This window comes from Lathyrus oleraceus, chromosome 5, assembly GCF_024323335.1.
Source record: "Lathyrus oleraceus cultivar Zhongwan6 chromosome 5, CAAS_Psat_ZW6_1.0, whole genome shotgun sequence".
NCBI classification, from domain to species: Eukaryota; Viridiplantae; Streptophyta; class Magnoliopsida; order Fabales; family Fabaceae; genus Lathyrus; species Lathyrus oleraceus.
In genome coordinates, this window is record NC_066583.1 from 505,639,830 (window position 1) to 505,653,664 (window position 13,835).

Below are 13,835 nucleotides of genomic sequence, written 5' to 3' on the forward strand. Positions count from 1 at the left end.
TATTTATAGAAAAGTGTATTTTATTAATAAAAAATACATATTTATAACATAACATTTTTAAGTTTATTGCAATTATTAAAATCCTAACCGGTCATTGACTCGGTTAAGTCACCAGGTCATTGAATTATTCATAGCACTAATGGGTCATTAGTTGAACCACATAATTGATAATTTAAATTATACAAACGAAAAATAATAGAATTTCCGAACCAACTTTTTTTTGTTTTTTTTTTAATTTTTTAAATTGTTTTTACTCTCCATCCAAAAATAAATCATTTTGAGAAATTAAAAAATAAATATAAAAAGATCAATTTGTTGGTTTGAAAAACTTATCGGTTCATAGGTCTAATCGATAAATGGGTTAAATATCACACTAATTTTTATCAGATCAATTGCAGTTAGATTCCTATACCGTTATTAGATTGTCATATCCTCCAAATCTCTGGTCAATCAATCGGCCAATCCAGTCAAGATTTTAAAACAGATAAGTATTGATATAATTTTTCCATATATAAAATTATGGATAAATCATCATTTTATTTAATCTTATCACCTTATTTTATACCATTTTTAACATAAAGAATAAATTGTATTGAAAGAGAGAAAGAAACATGAATATACACATTTTTCATATAGAAATTTTATAAAAGAAAACATATATAGTAATTATTTGAATGCACGGTCAAATCCAAATATTATTGTCAATTTTGTTTTTTTTGCATTCATGTACCAATCCACCAAAACATGTTCTTAAGCTTCCATACATGCTTATAAATTCAATAATTTCTAGATGAATAAAAACATTGAAGATACTTAGGTCCTAGGTTATCTACAACAATATGCAAGAATTCACCGTTGTAATTGTTGGTGGTGGTCCTTCTGGCCTAGCAATTTCAGCTCTACTAACGCAAAACTCCATCTTGCATGTCATACTTGAAAAAGAAGAGTGCAATGCTTCTCTTTGGAGGAAAAATGCTTATGATCGTTTAAACCTCCATTTAGCTAGTGAATTTTGCTCTTTACCTCTCATGCCACATCCATCCTCTGGACCAACATACTTAACCAAACACCAATTTCTTCAATACATAGATAAATATGTCGATCATTTTGACATAAAACCTCGTTATTATCGTGTCGTTGAGTCTGCTAAGTACGATGAAGTTAGGAACAGATGGGTTGTTGAAGCAACAAACACCCTAGAAGGTACCTTGGAAGTTTATGAGACAAAGTTTCTTGTGATTGCCTCTGGCGAAAATAGTGAAGGTTTTATTCCTAATGTTCCTGGATTAGGGAAATTTGAAGGAGATGTGGTACACTCCAAGTACTACAAATCTGGTTCAAAATATAAATAAAAAAATGTATTGGTTGTTGGGTGTGGTAACTCAGGAATGGAGATTGCATATGATCTCCATAACGGGGGTGCTAACACTTCCATTGTCATTCGAAATCCGGTAAATACACTTTCTTTACTTAATATTAATCATACAACTTAGGTCCATAAATAGTTTAAGGATAAACATGTGTTGTGATGATATTTATAATTTAATGATTTTTTTGCAGCTTCATGTCTTCACCAAAGATATGATTCGTACAGGGATGTGTTTGGTGCAATATTTTCCTGTTTATATTGTGGATACAATCATTACGCTACAAGCAAAATTCAAATATGGTGATATGTCGAAATACGGGATTTATCGTTCTAAAGATGGACCTTTATATCTTAAAAACACTACAGGAAAATCTGCAGTTATTGATGTTGGAACCATTGAAAAGATTAAGGAAGGAGCTATAAAGGTTGTTCCTTCAGGTATCAAAAAGATCGAGAAGAAGAATATTATCTTTGAAAATAATACGGAGAAAGAGTTTGATGCCATTGTTTTTGCTACTGGCTACAAAAGCGTAGCTAATGAATGGCTAAAGGTACATTTTTTTTGGACTTTATTCTTTATTTTCTCACACTCCTTGTGATTATAAACTAATTGGTTATTTTTCTATTTGTTTTTTAAGGATTACAAATATGGTCTTAATGAGAAAGGGTTCCCTAAAAATCCTTTCCCGAAACATTGGAAGGGAGATCATGGATTGTACTGTGCTGGATTGGCAAGAAAAGGTTTGTTTGGAGTCAAAAAAGATGCTGAGGCAATTGCAGAAGACATCAACCAAATTCTTAAATTGTAAAATTAAGTATTATTATCCATTGAATAATGAAATCTAGACTGAGAATTGAAGAATTAGTAGTTGTTTTGTGTTGTTATTATCCAGTCATAATATGTACTTATAATCTATAATTTGTATTTATATATGTAATAAATCTCTTCTTAGAAAACCATCATGTAACACTTTTTCGAACATAATTTAGCTCATACAATAAACAAATTGTATTTTTCATTTCTCGTATATATGAATATCATTATTCTCTTGTTAATTAAATTTAACCATTCAATTGTAAAGAAGAATTACAAACTTCAAGAAAAAACACGATTGAAATTTAATATATGTTAATTTAAATTTCATTTGGATTTTGATATTAACATTTTCACTGTTCTATGAATTCCTATCTAACAATAATAAAACGTACACAGATCCATGATATCAATTCTTGTTCGTTTTGTATTTGGGTCTTGATTTTTGACTTGCATTTTTCCTCCTATATTCCTTCTTGTTTTATGTATATTTGATGATAAAGATACCGCTATTTTGTTTTGTAGGAAAGGAAATTCTTATGTATGTGTTCTAATCCTTTGATTCCTATTTTATAGGTAAAAATCTCAACACACATATTCTTAACTGTCATACAGGGAGATGAGAGGGGGTTAAATTTTATTTTTAATTTCAAAATAAAAATCTCATTGGCTTAATTACCATTAAGCTCAAACAATTATCACATTAGGACACCTTTTATTTAAAGATAAACCATGATTCACATGAGCTAAATATGATAGACTTATTTAATAATCCAACAGTCTCCCACTTGGCTCATGTGGCGAATTTGATGTTTAAATATTCTACCATAATTTTGCACCTTGAAAGAATCAATTCATTATCTTTAATGAACTGAAATGATTAGATGATAGCGGTCACAAGTTGTTAATCGACTTGGTTCCTTCCATGTATCACTGATCAGTTCAATTCAAATGATCCTAAGGAATATAATAATGTGTCTTTCATGTCTCTTTAAATACACATTTGTCTTTATATATTAACAATAATATATACACCATAATATGGATAACACAAATAAGTAGAAACATAAAGTTAGTTGAATTTACAAGTTCATCCATCCTTTCTACATGGACAACAAATGTATTGAGAGGAACCTTTAGTTAATGGACCCACTATCATTAAAATTGTACCATTCAGGGATTGATTTAATATAGACCCAACATACCAACAACAAAACTGATATATGGTCGAGTACATGCTTGGGCACAAGCTCATAAATATTGATGTATAGGGAATTTACTTCATTTATTTTTGTTCCAAGTCATTTTTGGGACAACATTCTGTAAAAAGTCCTTTGAAACAGAAGAAAATATTTCTTTATGGTCAACACCATCTTTTTGTGTGAAACCTTTGGTGCCGAGTGAAGCTAGCAGAAATATACCTGAACACATCGCACGCTCGAACATACAACAGAGTCTCCATCGAACCTTATTTACTCCTGGAGAAAAGGGAAAACATCGATAAAACCCGGGAGAAGAGAAATATGGGTAAGGAAGTCGGTTATACAAGGGGAAGGTATTAGCACCCCTAACATCTGTTATACTTAACGAGAACCGTTTTGATTGTTCTTGCTTGAATAAGTGTGATATCTAAGGTTTACTCGTGAAAGGATAAAGGGAAAAAGAATGGAATAGATAAGGTGATCAGAGAGGATTGGGTCCCTCATGCCTACGTATCCTTATAGTGCAATAAGGAATTCAGAGCTCCGTAGTTCATAGAACTAGTGGTGGGAGGTGAAAGGAAGTGTGATAAAGGTATGATCTGAACCAAAGGATTATATTGTTTGACTCCAACAAGGGGTGAAATCTGAACCCAAGAGTAAAATTGGCATTAACCAATATATGGGTAGCCAGAGCATTCACCATTATATGGTACGACCGAAAAAAAAAGAGAATTAAGTGTTTGCTTTATATCACAAACAACTCTTGATTCACAAGCATACACAAGATGGAGCTCAAAGAGATAGTGTATTTGGCTCAAAGATAACAGTATATCACATGGAGTGAATGAAGGTAGAATTATGAATGCATCATTGAGATGAATAAAATGATAGAGAAAAGTAACCAAAGTCCAAGAATTGAAGATTTGGTAAAAGTGACCGAAGGGTATAATTTAGAAACAAAGGTAAGGGTGTAATGGAATCCATTGAGGCAGTTAAATTTGTACCATAGAGAGAAACAAAAATATTGGTAAAAAAAAGAAGAAATAAAATGTTTGTCGGCCAGACAAACAACTCTTGGTACAAATATGGACTTTTGATTAAACGTCCTAAAATGATATATATGGAATTCAAAATAAAAGTGGTATTTGGTTTCAAAGAAACAGTATGTCATTGAGGGTGAATGGTTTATGATTGAATATAGATGATGGATCATGAAAGACATGGATGGTGCCATAAGGCAGAAGGAATAATTAGGAATGTGCTCGCCAAGGATTCGCATCCTTGTGCCTATGTATTCTCACCGTGCAATGAGAATGTCAGAGCATCCGTAGTTCGTAGAACCACGAGAACAAAGGAAAGAGATTGAAAGTGATGAAACATATAACTTGCACCAAAATAAAATGGTAGCACGGGAACCCATAAAGGTAAATAAACTTTGAACCGAAGACTAAACGGGCGTATTGGCCAAAAAAAGAAGGAATAAAGTGTTTGGTTTGATAGCATAAACATCTCTTGGTTCACAAGGTGGAGTCCGATTATATCGTCCCAAAAGGATGTGTATGGGGCCCACACGAAAGTGTTGTTTGGTACAAGGAACATTATATCACTATAGGGAACAAACTATTTGAAATCAAAGAAGAATGGTATATTAGATCCATGAAGGAATAAACTCTAAACCAAAGAGTAAACAAGCATTTTGGCTAAAAAAAGAATAAAGTGTTTGGTTTGATTGCACAAACATATCTTGGTTCACAAGGTGGAATCCGATTATATCGCTCCAAAAGGATGTGTATGGAATCCAAGGAAAAATGGTATTTGATCTCAAAAATATGGTATTGATTGGTGAATGATAATGAATGATTTATAAATAAGGTAGCTCGTAGAGAATATGAATGCTCGTGCCTGCGTATTCTTACTATGCAATGAGAAAGTCAATGCTTTTATAGTTCATCCCACTATGAAATGAAGGAAAGATAGATTTGATGGCAATGATGAAAAGTATAACTTACACCAAAAGAAAATGGTAACATTGGAACCCGTAAAGGTAAATGAACTTTGAACCAAAGAGTAAACATGCGTATTGGCAACAAAAAAGAAGAAGGAATAAAGTGTTTGGTTTGATAGCACAAACATCTCTTGGTTCATAAGGTGGACTCTGATTATATCATCCCAAAATGATGTATATATGGCCCACACAAAAGTGTTGTTTGGTACAAGGAACAATATATCATTGTAGGGAACAAACGATTTGAAATCAAAGAAGAATGGTATATTGGATCCATGAAGGAATACAATCTGAACCAAAGAGTAATCAATCGTATTGGCTAAAAAATAAAGAATAAAGTGTTTGATTTGATAGCGCAAACATCTCTTGATTCACAAGGTGGACTCTGATTATATCGTCCCAAAAGGATGTGTATGGAATCCAAGGAAAAAATGGTATTTGATCTTAAAAATATGGTATTGATTGATGAATGGGGAAATAAGGTAGGATTAATAAATAGGGTAGCTCATGGAGAATCTGAATCCCTGTGCCTACGTATTCTCACCGTGCTATGAGAAAGTCAGAGCATTCGTAGTTTGGCCGACTATGAACGGAACAAAGACAACAAAAGACTAGGGCAAGAGAAATGATGTATAAAAATGGAAGATGAAGAAGACTTGACAATCATTTGATATGAACCCTACTAAAGTCTTTGAATAAAGGCAAATAACTTGAGAAACTAGGTCATTTGTCTCGTACCCAAGGATCCCCTAGACAAGGATATGAATTCTCCACTCTTTTTACTTAAGGCTTGTGGCATGTGATTCTCATCATAACTTTCAAGTTGTTGAAGAAGAATCCTTGATGCTCCTTGGGATGATGAAGATTTTTTCAATCATTTAATTAGAATTGTACTAAAGTCTATGAACAAAGGCGAATACCTTAAGCAACTGGGTCATTCATCTCGTACCCAAGAATACCCTAGACAAGGATAGAAATTCTCCACTCTCATCATTCTTTGTAATTTAAGGCTCATGTCATACAATTTGAATCTTGACTGATAAGCTCTTGAAGAAACATCTTTGATATGCTTTGTGTAATCCACTGCTTGATTTGTCTGGGATGCCTTGCATGGAAGTCTGAACTTGAGGCCTTGAGATCCATAACTTTGCAGAAATTAGTCCTATCAAGTGATCAAGGGGCTTTTGATCACTTGAATAGACTATGGAATTATACACAAATCAAAGGATTTAGTTAATCAAAATGTCTTTTGATCAACTTAATCAAAGGGAAAGAATTAGTTGGTAAGTATATACATCCTAATCTAAAGGTTAAATGATATGTACAAATCATAAACTAAGGGATCATGCAACATTAGGATCAAGTTAATCTTCAAGCATCAAATGCGCATGAAAATCAATGATTAAAAAGATCAATTAATCTAAAGCATACCCTAATCTAAGGGAACATGATATTCTATGGCTAAACCCTAGGGTTAAAAGAGTCTATTTACATGGATGTTCAATTAGGGAATTAAATCTAGAATTAAAATCTATTTAAAAATAATTATTCTAATTATCTTTAATTAAAATAATTAATCTTAATCAAGATTAAAATTCCAATCCTTATTAAATTCTAAAAAATTTAATACTAATTAATATCCTAATTAACCTAATTAATAATAACTAATAAAGACAAAAAAAAATTAATAAAATGATTAAAAACAAAAAAGGGAATGGGCCCAGCAAGGGTGCAGGCCCTGAAACTAGGGTGTCAAGAACGATGGGCACAGAGGCTCATCCAATGGCAAGACCATTATTCTGCAATGGGTTGGGTATGCAGTAGAAAACGTAGAGTTTGCCAAGGCCAAGCATGGCGCAAGCCCAATCTAGAGGCCCACTCTTTCCTTTAGTCTACGGGGGTACACTGCTTGTTGAGGGTGCCATGAGTAAAATAAAAGGCCCATGGAAATGGGAGGCCCAAAGTTCATGAACGGATTCAGGGACCAAACTGAATAAAAATTGCACGTGGTCAATGTGCCTCACTTGCATGAAATGTTCAGACCTAATCTACTGTCACCTGAAAAAGCTTTGTCGCACCAGAGCTCGCCACCGACGGCAGTGGAGACCTAAACCTCACCAAACTTATACCAATCAAACCCTCTCCATGAGCATTATCCATATCTCAGACTTAAAACAATTGATTCATCTTGGAAATCCTAAATTGATCCTATATCTCCACGAACCCTAACCGATGAAATCCTGAATTAAACGCTAACCTGGAGGAATCAAAGTCCCTAAGGTTAGAATAAGCCTCAAGCAATCCAAAATAAGCAAATAATAATCAAAATGTATCAGATGAAACCATAGTAACTCAACCAAGTCTCCAAAGGAAGTCCAAAGTCAAAGGTATCAGATGAATCCCAAGGTCTCAAGTCACAAGTCCCAAAGCAAAGGTCAAGATCCTAATTCTAAGTCCATAACTCCATAATATTTCTAAGGGTAGTAACCACAAGTCCATGAATCAGGAGAACCAAGTTTCTTTTTAGGTTTTTCTTATTAGTGTTTTCTTTACAAGGACATAAAAGAAAGTCCAAAATGGATAAAGAACAAATGGCATAATCACAAATAATATGGTATGGAATGCTAAACATAAAGTAAATCACATAAAAATAAAAGAGCATAAAGTGAATGACTTGGAAGTAAAAGTTAATACAAGTAAAATGTTAGTAAATGATGTTAGTAATCAAAATGAAAGATGTTTAGGTCATTTTTTGGAGAACACTCAACTATTCACTCACAAGCATTAAAACATGAACCTATACATCATTATGAGAAGGGCTCTAACTTGGATAAAAATCAACAAGTGTGCCACTAGCTCTCACAAATGAAAAAGGGAGCAATATTTTCATACAATAACATGAGGAGTAGGAGACTTCCAATCTCACTTATAAAAATGTCTTTGCTTTTCGGAAAAATTTAGCGTTATGCTAAGCAATCGTAATTGGACTTATGTAGAAGTCACAACTATCTAAGGTCGGTCAATAATAATGTTAGTGTTAATACATGCTAGAGAAATGATATGTAGATCATCCTCCTAAAGTCATGCCACAAAAAAAAGGAATGATCAAGCACAAAGGTTATGAGGATGGTCCATTACTTCAATCCACACTTCATGACACTTAGGACAAACTTATGCATCAATCCAAAGTACCTTAAATGATCCATGATCAATTAGGAGGTAGATTTGAAATGATGAAAGTTCATCAAGTACCAATCCACACATCATGAATAGGATGGACACAAACCATCCAATTGATCAAAGGGAAAAGAAGGAGGCAAAGAAGAAGATGACAAATGAGGTCACACCGAAATTGGACCAAAAGTTTGATAAAGTCATCATCAAAATCAATCATTCATTTTGGTGAATTAGGGTTTTCACCCCCATCAACACCCAAGATCCATTTAGTATGATGAGACTTAAGAATTTTTAAATGAATTAAAAAATAGAAATAAAATGAAAAATCCATAAATTCCTTCAAAACACCAAATAAATGGCCAAGAAAATTATGGAAGGTTGGATATAAAATAAGAAGCATGTAATAATTTTTTCATAATTTAAAAATGCAGAAAAGTATTTTTTTTACCAATTAAAATACCAGAACCAAATAAAATCAAAAGCATGTAATAATTTTTTAACCAATCCAAATGAACATCAAGACTAAAGGATATAAATAATCAACTAAATTACTAGAACCATAATAGTATAATTCTTTAAATAAATTAAATACCTTGTTTTCAATCCTAAAATCAAAATTTAAATCATCCAACTTTGCAACAAAAACTAAATTCCTATATGAAATTGTTTTATTCAGACGAAGAGATGTCGAACACAATGTGTGGGGTTATGTGTGTGACAATTTAAATGCGTAACAAACAGAATAAAGGAAAAATAAAAATAACACAAGAATTGTTAACCCAATTTGGTGCAATACCAGCTACGTCCGGGGGGAATTCAACCCAAGAAAGGAAATATACTCTCAATATTAAAAGTAAAAATAGTCTCAGACTAACAAACCTTGTTCAATGTCTCTCTTGCTAATACTACCATTGAATTTCTAATACTACCAAATGTTAAGAAGAGGATGGTAGAGCTTATTAGAGAATACATGGATGGATGTGTTTGCTTGGTCTTATCAAGATATGCCAGGTCTTGATACTGATATTGTGGAGCATAGATTACCATTAAAGCCAAAATGTTCGCTAGTTAAACAGAAGTTGGGAAGAACTCATCCTGATATGGCTGTTAAGATCAAAGAGATGGTTCAGAAGCAGATTGATGATGGTTTCCTTGTTACTTCTGAGTATCCTTAATGGGTGGCCAACATTATGTCTGTTCCAAAGAAGGATGACAAAGTTTGGAAGTGTGTTGATTATAGAGACTTGAATAAAGCTAGCCCAAAGGATGATTTTCCTCTGCCACACATTGACATGTTGGTAGATAATACAATTAAGTTCAACGTTTTCTCCTTTATGGATGGTTTCTCCGGTTATAATCAGATCAAGATGGCACCCGAGGACATGGAAAAGACAATATTTATTACACCAAGGGGAACATTATGATATGGAGTAATGCCTTTCGGTTTAAAGAATGTTGGTGCAACGTACCATATAGCCATGACTACTCTTTTCCATGACATGACGCACAAAGAGATAGAAGTATATGTTGATGATATGATTCCTAAGTCGAAGACTGGAGAAGATCATGTTGAGTATTTGTTGAAGTTGTTTTAGCGGTTGAGAAAGTTTAAACTCCACTTGAATCCTAATAAGTGTACTTTTGGTGTTCGTTCAGGAAAGTTGTTGGGTTTCATTGTCATCCAGAAAGGTATTGAAGTAGATCCTGATAAAGTAATAGCTATTCAAGAGATTCCTACACCAAAGATAGAAAAGTAAGTCAAAGAATTCCTCGGGCATCTGGATTACATCTCCAGGTTTATATCTCACATGACTGCCACATGTGCACCAATCTTCTAGCTTCTCTATAAAGATCAAGGTTGTGTTTGGACAAAAGACTTTCAAAAAGCTTTTGATAACCTCAAGGAGTATCTATTTGAACCTCCTATCTTGTCTCCTCTAGTGGAAGGAAGACCATTGATCATGTACTTAATTATGTCAGAAGAGTCTATGGGTTATGTACTTGGACAACAAGATGAAACTGGTAGAAATGAGCATGCCATTTACTATCTAAGTAACAAGTTTACAGATTGTGAGTCTCGTTGGTACTCCATGCTTGAAAAGACTTGTTGTGCTTTAGTCTGGGATGCCAAACGTCTGCGCCAGTATATGATTAATCATACGACTTGGTTGATATCCAAAATGGATCCGATAAAGTATATTTTTGAAAACCCTACTTTGATTGGGAGGATTGCTCGTTGGAAAATGTTATTGTCTAAATATGATATTGAGTATCGTACTCAAAAGTAGATTAAAAAAAGTATTCTTGCAGATCATTTGGCTCACCAGCCAATTAATGATTATCAATCCATCAGGTTTTACTTCCCTGATGAAGACCTTATGTATTTAAAAGCTAAAGATTATGATGAACCATTGCCTGAAGAAGGACTAGAGCCTGGATCCCGATGGGGTTTAGTGTTTGATGGAGTTGTTAATGCTTATGGTAATGGAATTAAGGAAATTATTATTACTCCTCAAGGTTCTCATATCCCTTTCACTGCAAGATTGATGTTTGATTATACGAACAACATGGAAGAATATGAAGCTTGTATCATGGGTCTTGAAGAGGCCATTGATTTGACAATTAAGATCCTTGATGTATATGGAGATTCAGCCTTAGTGGTTAATCATATTAAATGAGAATGGGAGTCTCGCCATCCTGGCTTGATTCGCTTTGGCTACTTTCTCTTCTATGTATAAAGTAAATCATTGGAATGACACGCCTCAGATCATAATTATACGCCTTAATAGGCCTGCTCATGTGTTTGTAGCAGAAGAAGTCACATATGATTAGCATGGGCATGTATCCAACAAAGATAAGAAGACTTTGAGAAGACTAGCTGGCAGTTTCTTTCTGAATGAAGATGTGATGTACAAGAGAAACTTTGACATGGTCTTACTTAGATGCTGTAGACACGAAGAAGAATGTTAATGCAAGAAGTTCATGAATGATCCTTTGGTACTCATGAAAATGGACATGCAATGGCTAAAAAGATGTTAAGGGCATGTTACTATTGTCTGACTATGGAACATGATTGCTGTAAATATGTGAAGAAAATCCATAAATGTCAGATTTATGCTGATAAGATTCATGTGCCTCCGACACTTCTCAATATTATTTCATCCCCATGGCCTTTCTCCATGTGGGGTATTGACATGATTGGTATTATTGAACCTAAAGCTTCGAATGAACATCGTTTGATTCTCGTGGCTATTGATTACTTCACAAAATGGGTTGAAGCAACATCTTATGCTAATGTGACCAAGCAGGTTGTGGTCAGATGTATCAAGAATTAGATTATATGCCGATATGGTGTTCCAAGTAAGATCATCACTGATAATGGGTAGAACTTGAATAATAAGATGATGAAAGAGCTTTGTGACGACTTCAAGATTAAACACCATAACTCTTCTCCTTACAAACCTAAGATGAATGGGGCTATTGAAGATGCAAATAAGAATATTAAGTAGATTATCCAAAATATGGTTGTAACATATAAGGATTGACATGAGATGCTTCCTTTTGCTTTGCATGGGTATCGTACATCCGTCCGGACTTCAACAAGGGAAACCCCTTTCTGTCTTGCGTATAGCATGGAAGAAGTACTCCTCATAGAGGTAGAGATCTCGTCAATCCGAGTCTTGATGGAAGTCAAGTTGTTTAAGGTTGAGTGGAGTCAAAGCAGATATGATCAATTGAACTTGATTGAAGAGAAGAGGATGACAACTTTGTGTCATGGACAATTCTATCAAAAAACAATGAAGAAAGCATTTGATAAGAAGGTTCAACCTCACATATTCATAGAAGGCGACCTCGTGGTAAAAAAGATCTTTCCTTTAACACTGATTCTAGGGGCAAGTGGACTCCTAATTATGAAGGTCCATATGTTGTTAAGAGAGCCTTCTCTGGCGGTGCAATGACTCTTACGACTATGGATGGTGAGGAGCTCCCTCATCTTTTGAATGTCGATGCAGTTAAGAAATACTTCGCCTAGAAAAACAAAAGAACAATTCACTAAGTTATAAACCCGAAAAGGCGACTTATGCAAAAATGAGCGTCTCGGTGTATTGAAAACCCAAAAGGGCGGTCCAGGCAAAAATTAGAGACATAAATAGAATAATCATCCTGGCAGATTGAAAAATCAAAAGGGAAATCTAGGCAAAAGTTAGGGATTATGGAAAGCAACTGCATCAGGCCAGACTTGATAATTTGAAGCAACAATGCCCTTCAAATATTCTCATTTAGTCGTTCTCGACCAAAGTTTTGAGCATAGCAGAATTCAAATATTCTCATTATCTGGATGGATTTAATCCCCAATTGAGTTTATTTCCTCATTAGATTGAGTTTTCTTTGATCTTTATCTCTAGTTTATTCCTGGATTGAACTTTGGTCCCTGGAGCTTATTACCTTTGTTAAGCTATCACTTGGCAGATGGTTGGTAATATCTCTTTTACCTTTAGTTGGTATCTATGTTAAGTTATCACTTGGCTGGTAGTTGGTAATCTTTCCTTTTGGTCTTATTACCTTGTTAAGTTATCACTTGGATGATAGTTAGGTAATATTTCCTTTTACCTTTGGTTGGTTACCTTTGTTAAGCTATCATTTGGCTGGTAATTGGTAATCTTTTCTGTTGGGCTTATTACCTTGTTAAGTTATCACATGTTTGATAGTTAGGTAATATTTCCTTTTACCTTTGGTTGGTTACCTTTGTTAAGTTATCACTTGGCTGGTAGTTGGTAATCTTTCCTGTTGGGCTTATTAACTTGTTAAGCTATCACTTGGCTGATATTTAGGTAATATTTCCTTTTACCTTTGGTTAGTTACTTTTGTTAAGCTATCACTTGGCTGGTAGTTAGTAATTTTTCCTGTTGGGTTTATTGCCTTGTTAACCTATCAGTTAGCTGATAGTTAGGTGATATTTCCTTTTACCTTTGGTTGGTTACCTTTATTAAGATATCACTTGGCTGGTAGTTGGTAATCTTTCCTGTTAGGCTTATTACCTTATTAAGTTGTCACTCAGCTGATAGTTAGGTTATATTTCCTTTAACTTTGGTTGGTTACCTTTGTTAAGCTATCACTTGGCTGATAGTTGGTAATCTTTCATGTTGGGCTTATTACTTTGTTAAGTTATCACTTGGCTGATGGTTAGGTAATATATCCTTTTTACGTTTGGTTGGTTACCTTTGTTAAGTTATCACTCGGCTGATAGTTGGTAATCTTTCCTGGTGG

General features: G+C 34.1%; 1 pseudogene; it reads left to right on the plus strand.

Moving 5' to 3' along the window:
- Nucleotides 1–839: 839 nt before the first annotated feature.
- LOC127085827 (probable indole-3-pyruvate monooxygenase YUCCA10) lies at nt 840–2,211 on the plus strand (annotated as a pseudogene).
- Nucleotides 2,212–13,835: the final 11,624 nt, after the last annotated feature.